This window comes from Scophthalmus maximus, chromosome 7 (assembly GCF_022379125.1).
Source record: "Scophthalmus maximus strain ysfricsl-2021 chromosome 7, ASM2237912v1, whole genome shotgun sequence".
Lineage (NCBI taxonomy): Eukaryota > Metazoa > Chordata > Actinopteri > Pleuronectiformes > Scophthalmidae > Scophthalmus > Scophthalmus maximus.
The window spans coordinates 7081878-7094907 of record NC_061521.1 but is presented as its reverse complement, the minus strand read 5'-3'; the positions used below and the strand labels follow the sequence as shown (position 1 = coordinate 7094907).

At 42.0% G+C, this 13030-nt stretch overlaps 21 non-coding genes across 21 annotated transcripts; all 21 read right to left on the bottom strand.

The window, feature by feature from the left end:
* Nucleotides 1–1434: 1434 nt before the first annotated feature.
* LOC118316008 lies at nucleotides 1435–1553 on the bottom strand. The gene has a single exon (XR_004795015.2). It is a non-coding gene; the product is annotated as a 5S ribosomal RNA (ribosomal RNA).
* A 436-nt stretch (nucleotides 1554–1989) lies between these two features.
* LOC118316007 lies at nucleotides 1990–2108 on the bottom strand. Its single transcript, XR_004795014.1, has one exon. It is a non-coding gene; the product is annotated as a 5S ribosomal RNA (ribosomal RNA).
* Nucleotides 2109–2544: 436 nt separating this feature from the next.
* LOC118316006 lies at nucleotides 2545–2663 on the bottom strand. Its single transcript, XR_004795013.1, has one exon. It is a non-coding gene; the product is annotated as a 5S ribosomal RNA (ribosomal RNA).
* Nucleotides 2664–3092: 429 nt separating this feature from the next.
* On the bottom strand, nucleotides 3093–3211 carry LOC118316005. Its single transcript, XR_004795012.2, has one exon. It is a non-coding gene; the product is annotated as a 5S ribosomal RNA (ribosomal RNA).
* A 435-nt stretch (nucleotides 3212–3646) lies between these two features.
* LOC118316004 lies at nucleotides 3647–3765 on the bottom strand. The gene has a single exon (XR_004795011.1). It is a non-coding gene; the product is annotated as a 5S ribosomal RNA (ribosomal RNA).
* Nucleotides 3766–4200: 435 nt separating this feature from the next.
* Nucleotides 4201–4319, bottom strand: LOC118316135. Its single transcript, XR_004795138.2, has one exon. It is a non-coding gene; the product is annotated as a 5S ribosomal RNA (ribosomal RNA).
* Nucleotides 4320–4755: 436 nt separating this feature from the next.
* On the bottom strand, nucleotides 4756–4874 carry LOC118316016. The gene has a single exon (XR_004795023.2). It is a non-coding gene; the product is annotated as a 5S ribosomal RNA (ribosomal RNA).
* A 436-nt stretch (nucleotides 4875–5310) lies between these two features.
* On the bottom strand, nucleotides 5311–5429 carry LOC118316134. Its single transcript, XR_004795137.1, has one exon. It is a non-coding gene; the product is annotated as a 5S ribosomal RNA (ribosomal RNA).
* A 429-nt stretch (nucleotides 5430–5858) lies between these two features.
* Nucleotides 5859–5977, bottom strand: LOC118316133. The gene has a single exon (XR_004795136.2). It is a non-coding gene; the product is annotated as a 5S ribosomal RNA (ribosomal RNA).
* A 435-nt stretch (nucleotides 5978–6412) lies between these two features.
* Nucleotides 6413–6531, bottom strand: LOC118316132. The gene has a single exon (XR_004795135.1). It is a non-coding gene; the product is annotated as a 5S ribosomal RNA (ribosomal RNA).
* Nucleotides 6532–6960: 429 nt separating this feature from the next.
* LOC118316037 lies at nucleotides 6961–7079 on the bottom strand. The gene has a single exon (XR_007031057.1). It is a non-coding gene; the product is annotated as a 5S ribosomal RNA (ribosomal RNA).
* Nucleotides 7080–7514: 435 nt separating this feature from the next.
* Nucleotides 7515–7633, bottom strand: LOC118316014. Its single transcript, XR_004795021.2, has one exon. It is a non-coding gene; the product is annotated as a 5S ribosomal RNA (ribosomal RNA).
* Nucleotides 7634–8062: 429 nt separating this feature from the next.
* On the bottom strand, nucleotides 8063–8181 carry LOC118316131. The gene has a single exon (XR_004795134.2). It is a non-coding gene; the product is annotated as a 5S ribosomal RNA (ribosomal RNA).
* A 434-nt stretch (nucleotides 8182–8615) lies between these two features.
* LOC118316129 lies at nucleotides 8616–8734 on the bottom strand. Its single transcript, XR_004795132.1, has one exon. It is a non-coding gene; the product is annotated as a 5S ribosomal RNA (ribosomal RNA).
* Nucleotides 8735–9170: 436 nt separating this feature from the next.
* Nucleotides 9171–9289, bottom strand: LOC118316033. Its single transcript, XR_004795040.2, has one exon. It is a non-coding gene; the product is annotated as a 5S ribosomal RNA (ribosomal RNA).
* A 436-nt stretch (nucleotides 9290–9725) lies between these two features.
* On the bottom strand, nucleotides 9726–9844 carry LOC118316023. The gene has a single exon (XR_004795030.2). It is a non-coding gene; the product is annotated as a 5S ribosomal RNA (ribosomal RNA).
* Nucleotides 9845–10279: 435 nt separating this feature from the next.
* Nucleotides 10280–10398, bottom strand: LOC118316032. The gene has a single exon (XR_004795039.2). It is a non-coding gene; the product is annotated as a 5S ribosomal RNA (ribosomal RNA).
* A 436-nt stretch (nucleotides 10399–10834) lies between these two features.
* LOC118316036 lies at nucleotides 10835–10953 on the bottom strand. Its single transcript, XR_007031299.1, has one exon. It is a non-coding gene; the product is annotated as a 5S ribosomal RNA (ribosomal RNA).
* A 429-nt stretch (nucleotides 10954–11382) lies between these two features.
* LOC118316025 lies at nucleotides 11383–11501 on the bottom strand. The gene has a single exon (XR_004795032.2). It is a non-coding gene; the product is annotated as a 5S ribosomal RNA (ribosomal RNA).
* Nucleotides 11502–11930: 429 nt separating this feature from the next.
* On the bottom strand, nucleotides 11931–12049 carry LOC118316022. Its single transcript, XR_004795029.2, has one exon. It is a non-coding gene; the product is annotated as a 5S ribosomal RNA (ribosomal RNA).
* A 435-nt stretch (nucleotides 12050–12484) lies between these two features.
* LOC118316021 lies at nucleotides 12485–12603 on the bottom strand. Its single transcript, XR_004795028.2, has one exon. It is a non-coding gene; the product is annotated as a 5S ribosomal RNA (ribosomal RNA).
* Between the last annotated feature and the right edge of the window lie 427 nt (nucleotides 12604–13030).

The window sequence follows — 13030 nt, the reverse complement described above, 5'->3', positions numbered from 1 at the left end:
ACCAGCCCCTCCGCCTCTCCATCCTTTGGCTCAGTCGCTCCGTCTGCTCCGTCTGTTTTCGCTGGGTCCTCTCCTCTCCCGTCCCTCTCGTCCTCTGTCTGCACCTCTGCTACTTCTTCTTCCTCCTCAGTTCTCCGACACTCGCGGGCGTAATGACCTCTTTCGCCGCATTTAAAGCACTTCAGTTCGGGGCACTCGCGGTAAATATGACCCGGCTTAATACAGAGCCGACACACTCTCTCCTGTCGGTCGTGGAGTACCCGGAAGTGTTCAACCCCCTCTATGGTGTTGAATCTGGTGGAGTATGGCAGGGATCGCACTTCATCTGTAAACTTCACTTTCATGAAGCGCGTCCCGTCCGCCACGTCTGTCCCCGGCCATCTCCTCCTTTTTATGTCAGACACCGCGCTGACTCCCCACTCCCTCAGTCTGTCCAGGATTAGTCCGTCTTCAATATATACTGGCAGGTTAAGGAACGAAACCACCATCTCGTTGTCATTCATCTCCTTTCCCAGTATCCGCACATTTCTCACTTTAATGCCGTCCATTAGTCTCATCCTCCCATCCTCTGTCTCCATTGTGATCTCCAGCCTGCCCGCATCTCGCGCACGGCAGCCGACAACTGTTCCACAATCTTTTTTCACCGCTCGTAGCACTTCCATCGTCGTCAGTTTCTCTCCACCCTGCATCTCCACCATCACCGTCAAGTTCCTCCTGAATCTCTCTATCCCCGCTCCTCCGTTCTCCGCCATTGTCCGTTCAAACAAACAAAACAAACACACTCCTCCCCTAACACCAACCGATGTCAGGGGGGTAAGAAAAAAATGCCTCTATCACAAAAAGATTGAACCAAGTCTCGGTCTGCACGAAATTCCCAAAAAGAAAAAGAAAAACTGTGCAGTACTAAGGCTTTTCCTCCTGCTCCTCCAAACTTTTGCCTCTCTGCCTCACACACCTGCACCTTGATCGGGCGTATTCAGGCTGGTATGGCCGTAAGCAAGTTTTCCCTGCCAACTCAGGCTCTTTATATATTCCACAAGTCAACTAGCAGTTCTAATGACTGTCAAATTCTGTTGTCATTGATTTATATTTGTGTAAAACCCAACAATTCCAAGACCAATAGGGAAATGTAGGTTCACAGGAATTTTATTTTGCATTTAAGCCCATCACTGACAAAAAAATCATAGCCAACTTTACAGAATGAAAATAAAAGAAACCAGGTGCAAAACTGAAACGGTATGGAATGAACTGAAAGCATTTTTCTGTGCACTCTGAGGGGAAAAAATAGGTTCAAATGTAAAGACAGAAGAGAGCACGCGGTACAGGCTATACAATCCAAAAGAAAATAATGAGGTAGACCCCTGTTATTCCAAGTCATTTCTTTCCATCACGATAGGCAGCAGCACCATCTGCTGGTTAAAGATGGGGATAAAATGCTTACAGCACCTGGTATTCCCAGGCGGTCTCCCATCCAAGTACTAACCAGGCCCAACCCTGCTTAGCTTCCGAGATCAGACGAGATCGGGCGTATTCAGGCTGGTATGGCCGTAAGCAATTTTTCCCTGCCAACTCAGGCTGTTTATATATTCCACAAGTCAACTAGCAGTTCTAATGACTGTCAAATTCTGTTGTCATTGATTTATATTTGTGTAAAACCCAACAATTCCAAGACCAATAGGGAAATGTAGGTTCACAGGAATTTTATTTTGCATTTAAGCCCATCACTGACAAAAAAATCATAGCCAACTTTACAGAATGAAAATAAAAGAAACCAGGTGCAAAACTGAAACGGTATGGAATGAATTGAAAGCATTTTTCTGCGTACCCTAAGGTGAAATAATAGGTTCAAATGTAAAGACAGAAGAGAGCACGCGGTACAGGCTATACAATCCAAAAGAAAATAATGAGGTAGACCCCTGTTATTCCAAGTCATTTCTTTCCATCACGATAGGCAGCAGCACCATCTGCTGGTTAAAGATGGGGATAAAATGCTTACAGCACCTGGTATTCCCAGGCGGTCTCCCATCCAAGTACTAACCAGGCCCGACCCTGCTTAGCTTCCGAGATCAGACGAGATCGGGCGTATTCAGGCTGGTATGGCCGTAAGCAAGTTTTCCCTAACAACTCAGGCTCTTTATATATTCCACAAGTCAACTAGCAGTTCTAATGACTGTCAAATTCTGTTGTCATTGATTTATATTTGTGTAAAACCCAACAATTCCAAGACCAATAGGGAAATGTAGGTTCACAGGAATTTTATTTTGCATTTAAGCCCATCACTGACAAAAAAATCATAGCCAACTTTACAGAATGAAAATAAAAGAAACCAGGTGCAAAACTGAAACGGTATGGAATGAATTGAAAGCATTTTTCTGCGTACCTTAAGGGGAAATAATAGGTTCAAATGTAAAGACAGAAGAGAGCACGCGGTACAGGCTATACAATCCAAAAGAAAATAATGAGGTAGACCCCTGTTATTCCAAGTCATTTCTTTCCATCACGATAGGCAGCAGCACCATCTGCTGGTTAAAGATGGGGATAAAATGCTTACAGCACCTGGTATTCCCAGGCGGTCTCCCATCCAAGTACTAACCAGGCCCGACCCTGCTTAGCTTCCGAGATCAGACGAGATCGGGCGTATTCAGGCTGGTATGGCCGTAAGCAATTTTTCCCTGCCAACTCAGGCTCTTTATATATTCCACAAGTCAACTAGCAGTTCTAATGACTGTCAAATTCTGTTGTCATTGATTTATATTTGTGTAAAACCCAACAATTCCAAGACCAATAGGGAAATGTAGGTTCACAGGAATTTTATTTTGCATTTAAGCCCATCACTGACAAAAAATCATAGCAAACTTCAAAGAATGACAATAAAAGAAGCCAGGTGCAAAACTGAAACGGTATGGAATGAACTGAAAGCATTTTTCTGTGCACTCTGAGGGGAAAAAATAGGTTCAAATGTAAAGACAGAAGAGAGCATGCGGTACAGGCTATACAATCCAAAAGAAAATAATGAGGTAGACCCCTGTTATTCCAAGTCATTTCTTTCCATCACGATAGGCAGCACCAGCTGGTTAAAGGTGGGGATAAAATGCTTACAGCACCTGGTATTCCCAGGCGGTCTCCCATCCAAGTACTAACCAGGCCCGACCCTGCTTAGCTTCCGAGATCAGACGAGATCAGGCGTATTCAGGCTGGTATGGCCGTAAGCAATTTTTCCCTGCCAACTGAGGCTATTTATATATTCCACAAGTCAACTAGCAGTTCTAATGACTGTCAAATTCTGTTGTCATTGATTTATATTTGTGTAAAACCCAACAATTCCAAGACCAATAGGGAAATGTAGGTTCAAGGAATTTTATTTTGCATTTAAGCCCATCACTGACAAAAAAATCATAGCCAACTTTACAGAATGAAAATAAAAGAAACCAGGTGCAAAACTGAAACGGTATGGAATGAATTGAAAGCATTTTTCTGCGTACCTTAAGGGGAAATAATAGGTTCAAATGTAAAGACAGAAGAGAGCACGCGGTACAGGCTATACAATCCAAAAGAAAATAATGAGGTAGACCCCTGTTATTCCAAGTCATTTCTTTCCATCACGATAGGCAGCAGCACCATCTGCTGGTTAAAGATGGGGATAAAATGCTTACAGCACCTGGTATTCCCAGGCGGTCTCCCATCCAAGTACTAACCAGGCCCGACCCTGCTTAGCTTCCGAGATCAGACGAGATCGGGCGTATTCAGGCTGGTATGGCCGTAAGCAATTTTTCCCTGCCAACTCAGGCTCTTTATATATTCCACAAGTCAACTAGCAGTTCTAATGACTGTCAAATTCTGTTGTCATTGATTTATATTTGTGTAAAACCCAACAATTCCAAGACCAATAGGGAAATGTAGGTTCACAGGAATTTTATTTTGCATTTAAGCCCATCACTGACAAAAAATCATAGCAAACTTCAAAGAATGACAATAAAAGAAGCCAGGTGCAAAACTGAAACGGTATGGAATGAACTGAAAGCATTTTTCTGTGCACTCTGAGGGGAAAAAATAGGTTCAAATGTAAAGACAGAAGAGAGCACGCGGTACAGGCTATACAATCCAAAAGAAAATAATGAGGTAGACCCCTGTTATTCCAAGTCATTTCTTTCCATCACGATAGGCAGCAGCACCATCTGCTGGTTAAAGATGGGGATAAAATGCTTACAGCACCTGGTATTCCCAGGCGGTCTCCCATCCAAGTACTAACCAGGCCCAACCCTGCTTAGCTTCCGAGATCAGACGAGATCGGGCGTATTCAGGCTGGTATGGCCGTAAGCAATTTTTCCCTGCCAACTCAGGCTGTTTATATATTCCACAAGTCAACTAGCAGTTCTAATGACTGTCAAATTCTGTTGTCATTGATTTATATTTGTGTAAAACCCAACAATTCCAAGACCAATAGGGAAATGTAGGTTCACAGGAATTTTATTTTGCATTTAAGCCCATCACTGACAAAAAAATCATAGCCAACTTTACAGAATGAAAATAAAAGAAACCAGGTGCAAAACTGAAACGGTATGGAATGAATTGAAAGCATTTTTCTGCGTACCCTAAGGTGAAATAATAGGTTCAAATGTAAAGACAGAAGAGAGCACGCGGTACAGGCTATACAATCCAAAAGAAAATAATGAGGTAGACCCCTGTTATTCCAAGTCATTTCTTTCCATCACGATAGGCAGCAGCACCATCTGCTGGTTAAAGATGGGGATAAAATGCTTACAGCACCTGGTATTCCCAGGCGGTCTCCCATCCAAGTACTAACCAGGCCCGACCCTGCTTAGCTTCCGAGATCAGACGAGATCGGGCGTATTCAGGCTGGTATGGCCGTAAGCAAGTTTTCCCTAACAACTCAGGCTCTTTATATATTCCACAAGTCAACTAGCAGTTCTAATGACTGTCAAATTCTGTTGTCATTGATTTATATTTGTGTAAAACCCAACAATTCCAAGACCAATAGGGAAATGTAGGTTCACAGGAATTTTATTTTGCATTTAAGCCCATCACTGACAAAAAAATCATAGCCAACTTTACAGAATGAAAATAAAAGAAACCAGGTGCAAAACTGAAACGGTATGGAATGAATTGAAAGCATTTTTCTGCGTACCTTAAGGGGAAATAATAGGTTCAAATGTAAAGACAGAAGAGAGCACGCGGTACAGGCTATACAATCCAAAAGAAAATAATGAGGTAGACCCCTGTTATTCCAAGTCATTTCTTTCCATCACGATAGGCAGCAGCACCATCTGCTGGTTAAAGATGGGGATAAAATGCTTACAGCACCTGGTATTCCCAGGCGGTCTCCCATCCAAGTACTAACCAGGCCCGACCCTGCTTAGCTTCCGAGATCAGACGAGATCGGGCGTATTCAGGCTGGTATGGCCGTAAGCAATTTTTCCCTGCCAACTCAGGCTCTTTATATATTCCACAAGTCAACTAGCAGTTCTAATGACTGTCAAATTCTGTTGTCATTGATTTATATTTGTGTAAAACCCAACAATTCCAAGACCAATAGGGAAATGTAGGTTCACAGGAATTTTATTTTGCATTTAAGCCCATCACTGACAAAAAATCATAGCAAACTTCAAAGAATGACAATAAAAGAAGCCAGGTGCAAAACTGAAACGGTATGGAATGAACTGAAAGCATTTTTCTGTGCACTCTGAGGGGAAAAAATAGGTTCAAATGTAAAGACAGAAGAGAGCATGCGGTACAGGCTATACAATCCAAAAGAAAATAATGAGGTAGACCCCTGTTATTCCAAGTCATTTCTTTCCATCACGATAGGCAGCACCAGCTGGTTAAAGGTGGGGATAAAATGCTTACAGCACCTGGTATTCCCAGGCGGTCTCCCATCCAAGTACTAACCAGGCCCGACCCTGCTTAGCTTCCGAGATCAGACGAGATCAGGCGTATTCAGGCTGGTATGGCCGTAAGCAATTTTTCCCTGCCAACTGAGGCTATTTATATATTCCACAAGTCAACTAGCAGTTCTAATGACTGTCAAATTCTGTTGTCATTGATTTATATTTGTGTAAAACCCAACAATTCCAAGACCAATAGGGAAATGTAGGTTCAAGGAATTTTATTTTGCATTTAAGCCCATCACTGACAAAAAAATCATAGCCAACTTTACAGAATGAAAATAAAAGAAACCAGGTGCAAAACTGAAACGGTATGGAATGAATTGAAAGCATTTTTCTGCGTACCTTAAGGGGAAATAATAGGTTCAAATGTAAAGACAGAAGAGAGCACGCGGTACAGGCTATACAATCCAAAAGAAAATAATGAGGTAGACCCCTGTTATTCCAAGTCATTTCTTTCCATCACGATAGGCAGCAGCACCATCTGCTGGTTAAAGATGGGGATAAAATGCTTACAGCACCTGGTATTCCCAGGCGGTCTCCCATCCAAGTACTAACCAGGCCCGACCCTGCTTAGCTTCCGAGATCAGACGAGATCGGGCGTATTCAGGCTGGTATGGCCGTAAGCAATTTTTCCCTGCCAACTCAGGCTCTTTATATATTCCACAAGTCAACTAGCAGTTCTAATGACTGTCAAATTCTGTTGTCATTGATTTATATTTGTGTAAAACCCAACAATTCCAAGACCAATAGGGAAATGTAGGTTCACAGGAATTTTATTTTGCATTTAAGCCCATCACTGACAAAAAATCATAGCAAACTTCAAAGAATGACAATAAAAGAAGCCAGGTGCAAAACTGAAACGGTATGGAATGAACTGAAAGCATTTTTCTGTGCACTCTGAGGGGAAAAAATAGGTTCAAATGTAAAGACAGAAGAGAGCATGCGGTACAGGCTATACAATCCAAAAGAAAATAATGAGGTAGACCCCTGTTATTCCAAGTCATTTCTTTCCATCACGATAGGCAGCACCAGCTGGTTAAAGGTGGGGATAAAATGCTTACAGCACCTGGTATTCCCAGGCGGTCTCCCATCCAAGTACTAACCAGGCCCGACCCTGCTTAGCTTCCGAGATCAGACGAGATCAGGCGTATTCAGGCTGGTATGGCCGTAAGCAATTTTTCCCTGCCAACTGAGGCTATTTATATATTCCACAAGTCAACTAGCAGTTCTAATGACTGTCAAATTCTGTTGTCATTGATTTATATTTGTGTAAAACCCAACAATTCCAAGACCAATAGGGAAATGTAGGTTCAAGGAATTTTATTTTGCATTTAAGCCCATCACTGACAAAAAAATCATAGCCAACTTTACAGAATGAAAATAAAAGAAACCAGGTGCAAAACTGAAACGGTATGGAATGAATTGAAAGCATTTTTCTGCGTACCTTAAGGGGAAATAATAGGTTCAAATGTAAAGACAGAAGAGAGCACGCGGTACAGGCTATACAATCCAAAAGAAAATAATGAGGTAGACCCCTGTTATTCCAAGTCATTTCTTTCCATCACGATAGGCAGCAGCACCATCTGCTGGTTAAAGATGGGGATAAAATGCTTACAGCACCTGGTATTCCCAGGCGGTCTCCCATCCAAGTACTAACCAGGCCCGACCCTGCTTAGCTTCCGAGATCAGACGAGATCGGGCGTATTCAGGCTGGTATGGCCGTAAGCAATTTTTCCCTGCCAACTCAGGCTCTTTATATATTCCACAAGTCAACTAGCAGTTCTAATGACTGTCAAATTCTGTTGTCATTGATTTATATTTGTGTAAAACCCAACAATTCCAAGACCAATAGGGAAATGTAGGTTCACAGGAATTTTATTTTGCATTTAAGCCCATCACTGACAAAAAATCATAGCAAACTTCAAAGAATGACAATAAAAGAAGCCAGGTGCAAAACTGAAACGGTATGGAATGAACTGAAAGCATTTTTCTGTGCACTCTGAGGGGAAAAAATAGGTTCAAATGTAAAGACAGAAGAGAGCATGCGGTACAGGCTATACAATCCAAAAGAAAATAATGAGGTAGACCCCTGTTATTCCAAGTCATTTCTTTCCATCACGATAGGCAGCACCAGCTGGTTAAAGGTGGGGATAAAATGCTTACAGCACCTGGTATTCCCAGGCGGTCTCCCATCCAAGTACTAACCAGGCCCGACCCTGCTTAGCTTCCGAGATCAGACGAGATCAGGCGTATTCAGGCTGGTATGGCCGTAAGCAATTTTTCCCTGCCAACTGAGGCTCTTTATATATTCCACAAGTCAACTAGCAGTTCTAATGACTGTCAAATTCTGTTGTCATTGATTTATATTTGTGTAAAACCCAACAATTCCAAGACCAATAGGGAAATGTAGGTTCAAGGAATTTTATTTTGCATTTAAGCCCATCACTGACAAAAAATCATAGCAAACTTCAAAGAATGACAATAAAAGAAGCCAGGTGCAAAACTGAAACGGTATGGAATGAATTGAAAGCATTTTTCTGCGTACCCTAAGGGGAAATAATAGGTTCAAATGTAAAGACAGAAGAGAGCACGCGGTACAGGCTATACAATCCAAAAGAAAATAATGAGGTAGACCCCTGTTATTCCAAGTCATTTCTTTCCATCACGATAGGCAGCAGCACCATCTGCTGGTTAAAGATGGGGATAAAATGCTTACAGCACCTGGTATTCCCAGGCGGTCTCCCATCCAAGTACTAACCAGGCCCGACCCTGCTTAGCTTCCGAGATCAGACGAGATCGGGCGTATTCAGGCTGGTATGGCCGTAAGCAATTTTTCCCTGCCAACTCAGGCTCTTTATATATTCCACAAGTCAACTAGCAGTTCTAATGACTGTCAAATTCTGTTGTCATTGATTTATATTTGTGTAAAACCCAACAATTCCAAGACCAATAGGGAAATGTAGGTTCACAGGAATTTTATTTTGCATTTAAGCCCATCACTGACAAAAAAATCATAGCCAACTTTACAGAATGAAAATAAAAGAAACCAGGTGCAAAACTGAAACGGTATGGAATGAACTGAAAGCATTTTTCTGTGCACTCTGAGGGGAAAAAATAGGTTCAAATGTAAAGACAGAAGAGAGCACGCGGTACAGGCTATACAATCCAAAAGAAAATAATGAGGTAGACCCCTGTTATTCCAAGTCATTTCTTTCCATCACGATAGGCAGCAGCACCATCTGCTGGTTAAAGATGGGGATAAAATGCTTACAGCACCTGGTATTCCCAGGCGGTCTCCCATCCAAGTACTAACCAGGCCCAACCCTGCTTAGCTTCCGAGATCAGACGAGATCGGGCGTATTCAGGCTGGTATGGCCGTAAGCAATTTTTCCCTGCCAACTCAGGCTGTTTATATATTCCACAAGTCAACTAGCAGTTCTAATGACTGTCAAATTCTGTTGTCATTGATTTATATTTGTGTAAAACCCAACAATTCCAAGACCAATAGGGAAATGTAGGTTCACAGGAATTTTATTTTGCATTTAAGCCCATCACTGACAAAAAAATCATAGCCAACTTTACAGAATGAAAATAAAAGAAACCAGGTGCAAAACTGAAACGGTATGGAATGAATTGAAAGCATTTTTCTGCGTACCCTAAGGTGAAATAATAGGTTCAAATGTAAAGACAGAAGAGAGCACGCGGTACAGGCTATACAATCCAAAAGAAAATAATGAGGTAGACCCCTGTTATTCCAAGTCATTTCTTTCCATCACGATAGGCAGCAGCACCATCTGCTGGTTAAAGATGGGGATAAAATGCTTACAGCACCTGGTATTCCCAGGCGGTCTCCCATCCAAGTACTAACCAGGCCCGACCCTGCTTAGCTTCCGAGATCAGACGAGATCGGGCGTATTCAGGCTGGTATGGCCGTAAGCAATTTTTCCCTGCCAACTCAGGCTCTTTATATATTCCACAAGTCAACTAGCAGTTCTAATGACTGTCAAATTCTGTTGTCATTGATTTATATTTGTGTAAAACCCAACAATTCCAAGACCAATAGGGAAATGTAGGTTCACAGGAATTTTATTTTGCATTTAAGCCCATCACTGACAAAAAATCATAGCAAACTTCAAAGAATGACAATAAAAGAAGCCAGGTGCAAAACTGAAACGGTATGGAATGAACTGAAAGCATTTTTCTGTGCACTCTGAGGGGAAAAAATAGGTTCAAATGTAAAGACAGAAGAGAGCACGCGGTACAGGCTATACAATCCAAAAGAAAATAATGAGGTAGACCCCTGTTATTCCAAGTCATTTCTTTCCATCACGATAGGCAGCAGCACCATCTGCTGGTTAAAGATGGGGATAAAATGCTTACAGCACCTGGTATTCCCAGGCGGTCTCCCATCCAAGTACTAACCAGGCCCGACCCTGCTTAGCTTCCGAGATCAGACGAGATCGGGCGTATTCAGGCTGGTATGGCCGTAAGCAAGTTTTCCCTAACAACTCAGGCTCTTTATATATTCCACAAGTCAACTAGCAGTTCTAATGACTGTCAAATTCTGTTGTCATTGATTTATATTTGTGTAAAACCCAACAATTCCAAGACCAATAGGGAAATGTAGGTTCACAGGAATTTTATTTTGCATTTAAGCCCATCACTGACAAAAAAATCATAGCCAACTTTACAGAATGAAAATAAAAGAAACCAGGTGCAAAACTGAAACGGTATGGAATGAATTGAAAGCATTTTTCTGCGTACCTTAAGGGGAAATAATAGGTTCAAATGTAAAGACAGAAGAGAGCACGCGGTACAGGCTATACAATCCAAAAGAAAATAATGAGGTAGACCCCTGTTATTCCAAGTCATTTCTTTCCATCACGATAGGCAGCAGCACCATCTGCTGGTTAAAGATGGGGATAAAATGCTTACAGCACCTGGTATTCCCAGGCGGTCTCCCATCCAAGTACTAACCAGGCCCGACCCTGCTTAGCTTCCGAGATCAGACGAGATCGGGCGTATTCAGGCTGGTATGGCCGTAAGCAATTTTTCCCTGCCAACTCAGGCTCTTTATATATTCCACAAGTCAACTAGCAGTTCTAATGACTGTCAAATTCTGTTGTCATTGATTTATATTTGTGTAAAACCCAACAATTCCAAGACCAATAGGGAAATGTAGGTTCACAGGAATTTTATTTTGCATTTAAGCCCATCACTGACAAAAAATCATAGCAAACTTCAAAGAATGACAATAAAAGAAGCCAGGTGCAAAACTGAAACGGTATGGAATGAACTGAAAGCATTTTTCTGTGCACTCTGAGGGGAAAAAATAGGTTCAAATGTAAAGACAGAAGAGAGCATGCGGTACAGGCTATACAATCCAAAAGAAAATAATGAGGTAGACCCCTGTTATTCCAAGTCATTTCTTTCCATCACGATAGGCAGCACCAGCTGGTTAAAGGTGGGGATAAAATGCTTACAGCACCTGGTATTCCCAGGCGGTCTCCCATCCAAGTACTAACCAGGCCCGACCCTGCTTAGCTTCCGAGATCAGACGAGATCGGGCGTATTCAGGCTGGTATGGCCGTAAGCAATTTTTCCCTGCCAACTCAGGCTCTTTATATATTCCACAAGTCAACTAGCAGTTCTAATGACTGTCAAATTCTGTTGTCATTGATTTATATTTGTGTAAAACCCAACAATTCCAAGACCAATAGGGAAATGTAGGTTCACAGGAATTTTATTTTGCATTTAAGCCCATCACTGACAAAAAATCATAGCAAACTTCAAAGAATGACAATAAAAGAAGCCAGGTGCAAAACTGAAACGGTATGGAATGAACTGAAAGCATTTTTCTGTGCACTCTGAGGGGAAAAAATAGGTTCAAATGTAAAGACAGAAGAGAGCATGCGGTACAGGCTATACAATCCAAAAGAAAATAATGAGGTAGACCCCTGTTATTCCAAGTCATTTCTTTCCATCACGATAGGCAGCACCAGCTGGTTAAAGGTGGGGATAAAATGCTTACAGCACCTGGTATTCCCAGGCGGTCTCCCATCCAAGTACTAACCAGGCCCGACCCTGCTTAGCTTCTGAGATCAGACGAGATCAGGCGTATTCAGGCTGGTATGGCCGTAAGCAATTTTTCCCTGCCAACTGAGGCTCTTTATATATTCCACAAGTCAACTAGCAGTTCTAATGACTGTCAAATTCTGTTGTCATTGATTTATATTTGTGTAAAACCCAACAATTCCAAGACCAATAGGGAAATGTAGGTTCACAGGAATTTTATTTTGCATTTAAGCCCATCACTGACAAAAAATCATAGCAAACTTCAAAGAATGACAATAAAAGAAGCCAGGTGCAAAACTGAAACGGTATGGAATGAATTGAAAGCATTTTTCTGCGTACCCTAAGGGGAAATAATAGGTTCAAATGTAAAGACAGAAGAGAGCACGCGGTACAGGCTATACAATCCAAAAGAAAATAATGAGGTAGACCCCTGTTATTCCAAGTCATTTCTTTCCATCACGATAGGCAGCAGCACCATCTGCTGGTTAAAGATGGGGATAAAATGCTTACAGCACCTGGTATTCCCAGGCGGTCTCCCATCCAAGTACTAACCAGGCCCGACCCTGCTTAGCTTCCGAGATCAGACGAGATCGGGCGTATTCAGGCTGGTATGGCCGTAAGCAATTTTTCCCTGCCAACTCAGGCTCTTTATATATTCCACAAGTCAACTAGCAGTTCTAATGACTGTCAAATTCTGTTGTCATTGATTTATATTTGTGTAAAACCCAACAATTCCAAGACCAATAGGGAAATGTAGGTTCACAGGAATTTTATTTTGCATTTAAGCCCATCACTGACAAAAAATCATAGCAAACTTCAAAGAATGACAATAAAAGAAGCCAGGTGCAAAACTGAAACGGTATGGAATGAATTGAAAGCATTTTTCTGCGTACCCTAAGGGGAAATAATAGGTTCAAATGTAAAGACAGAAGAGAGCACGCGGTACAGGCTATACAATCCAAAAGAAAATAATGAGGTAGACCCCTGTTATTCCAAGTCATTTCTTTCCATCACGATAGGCAGCAGCACCATCTGCTGGTTAAAGATGG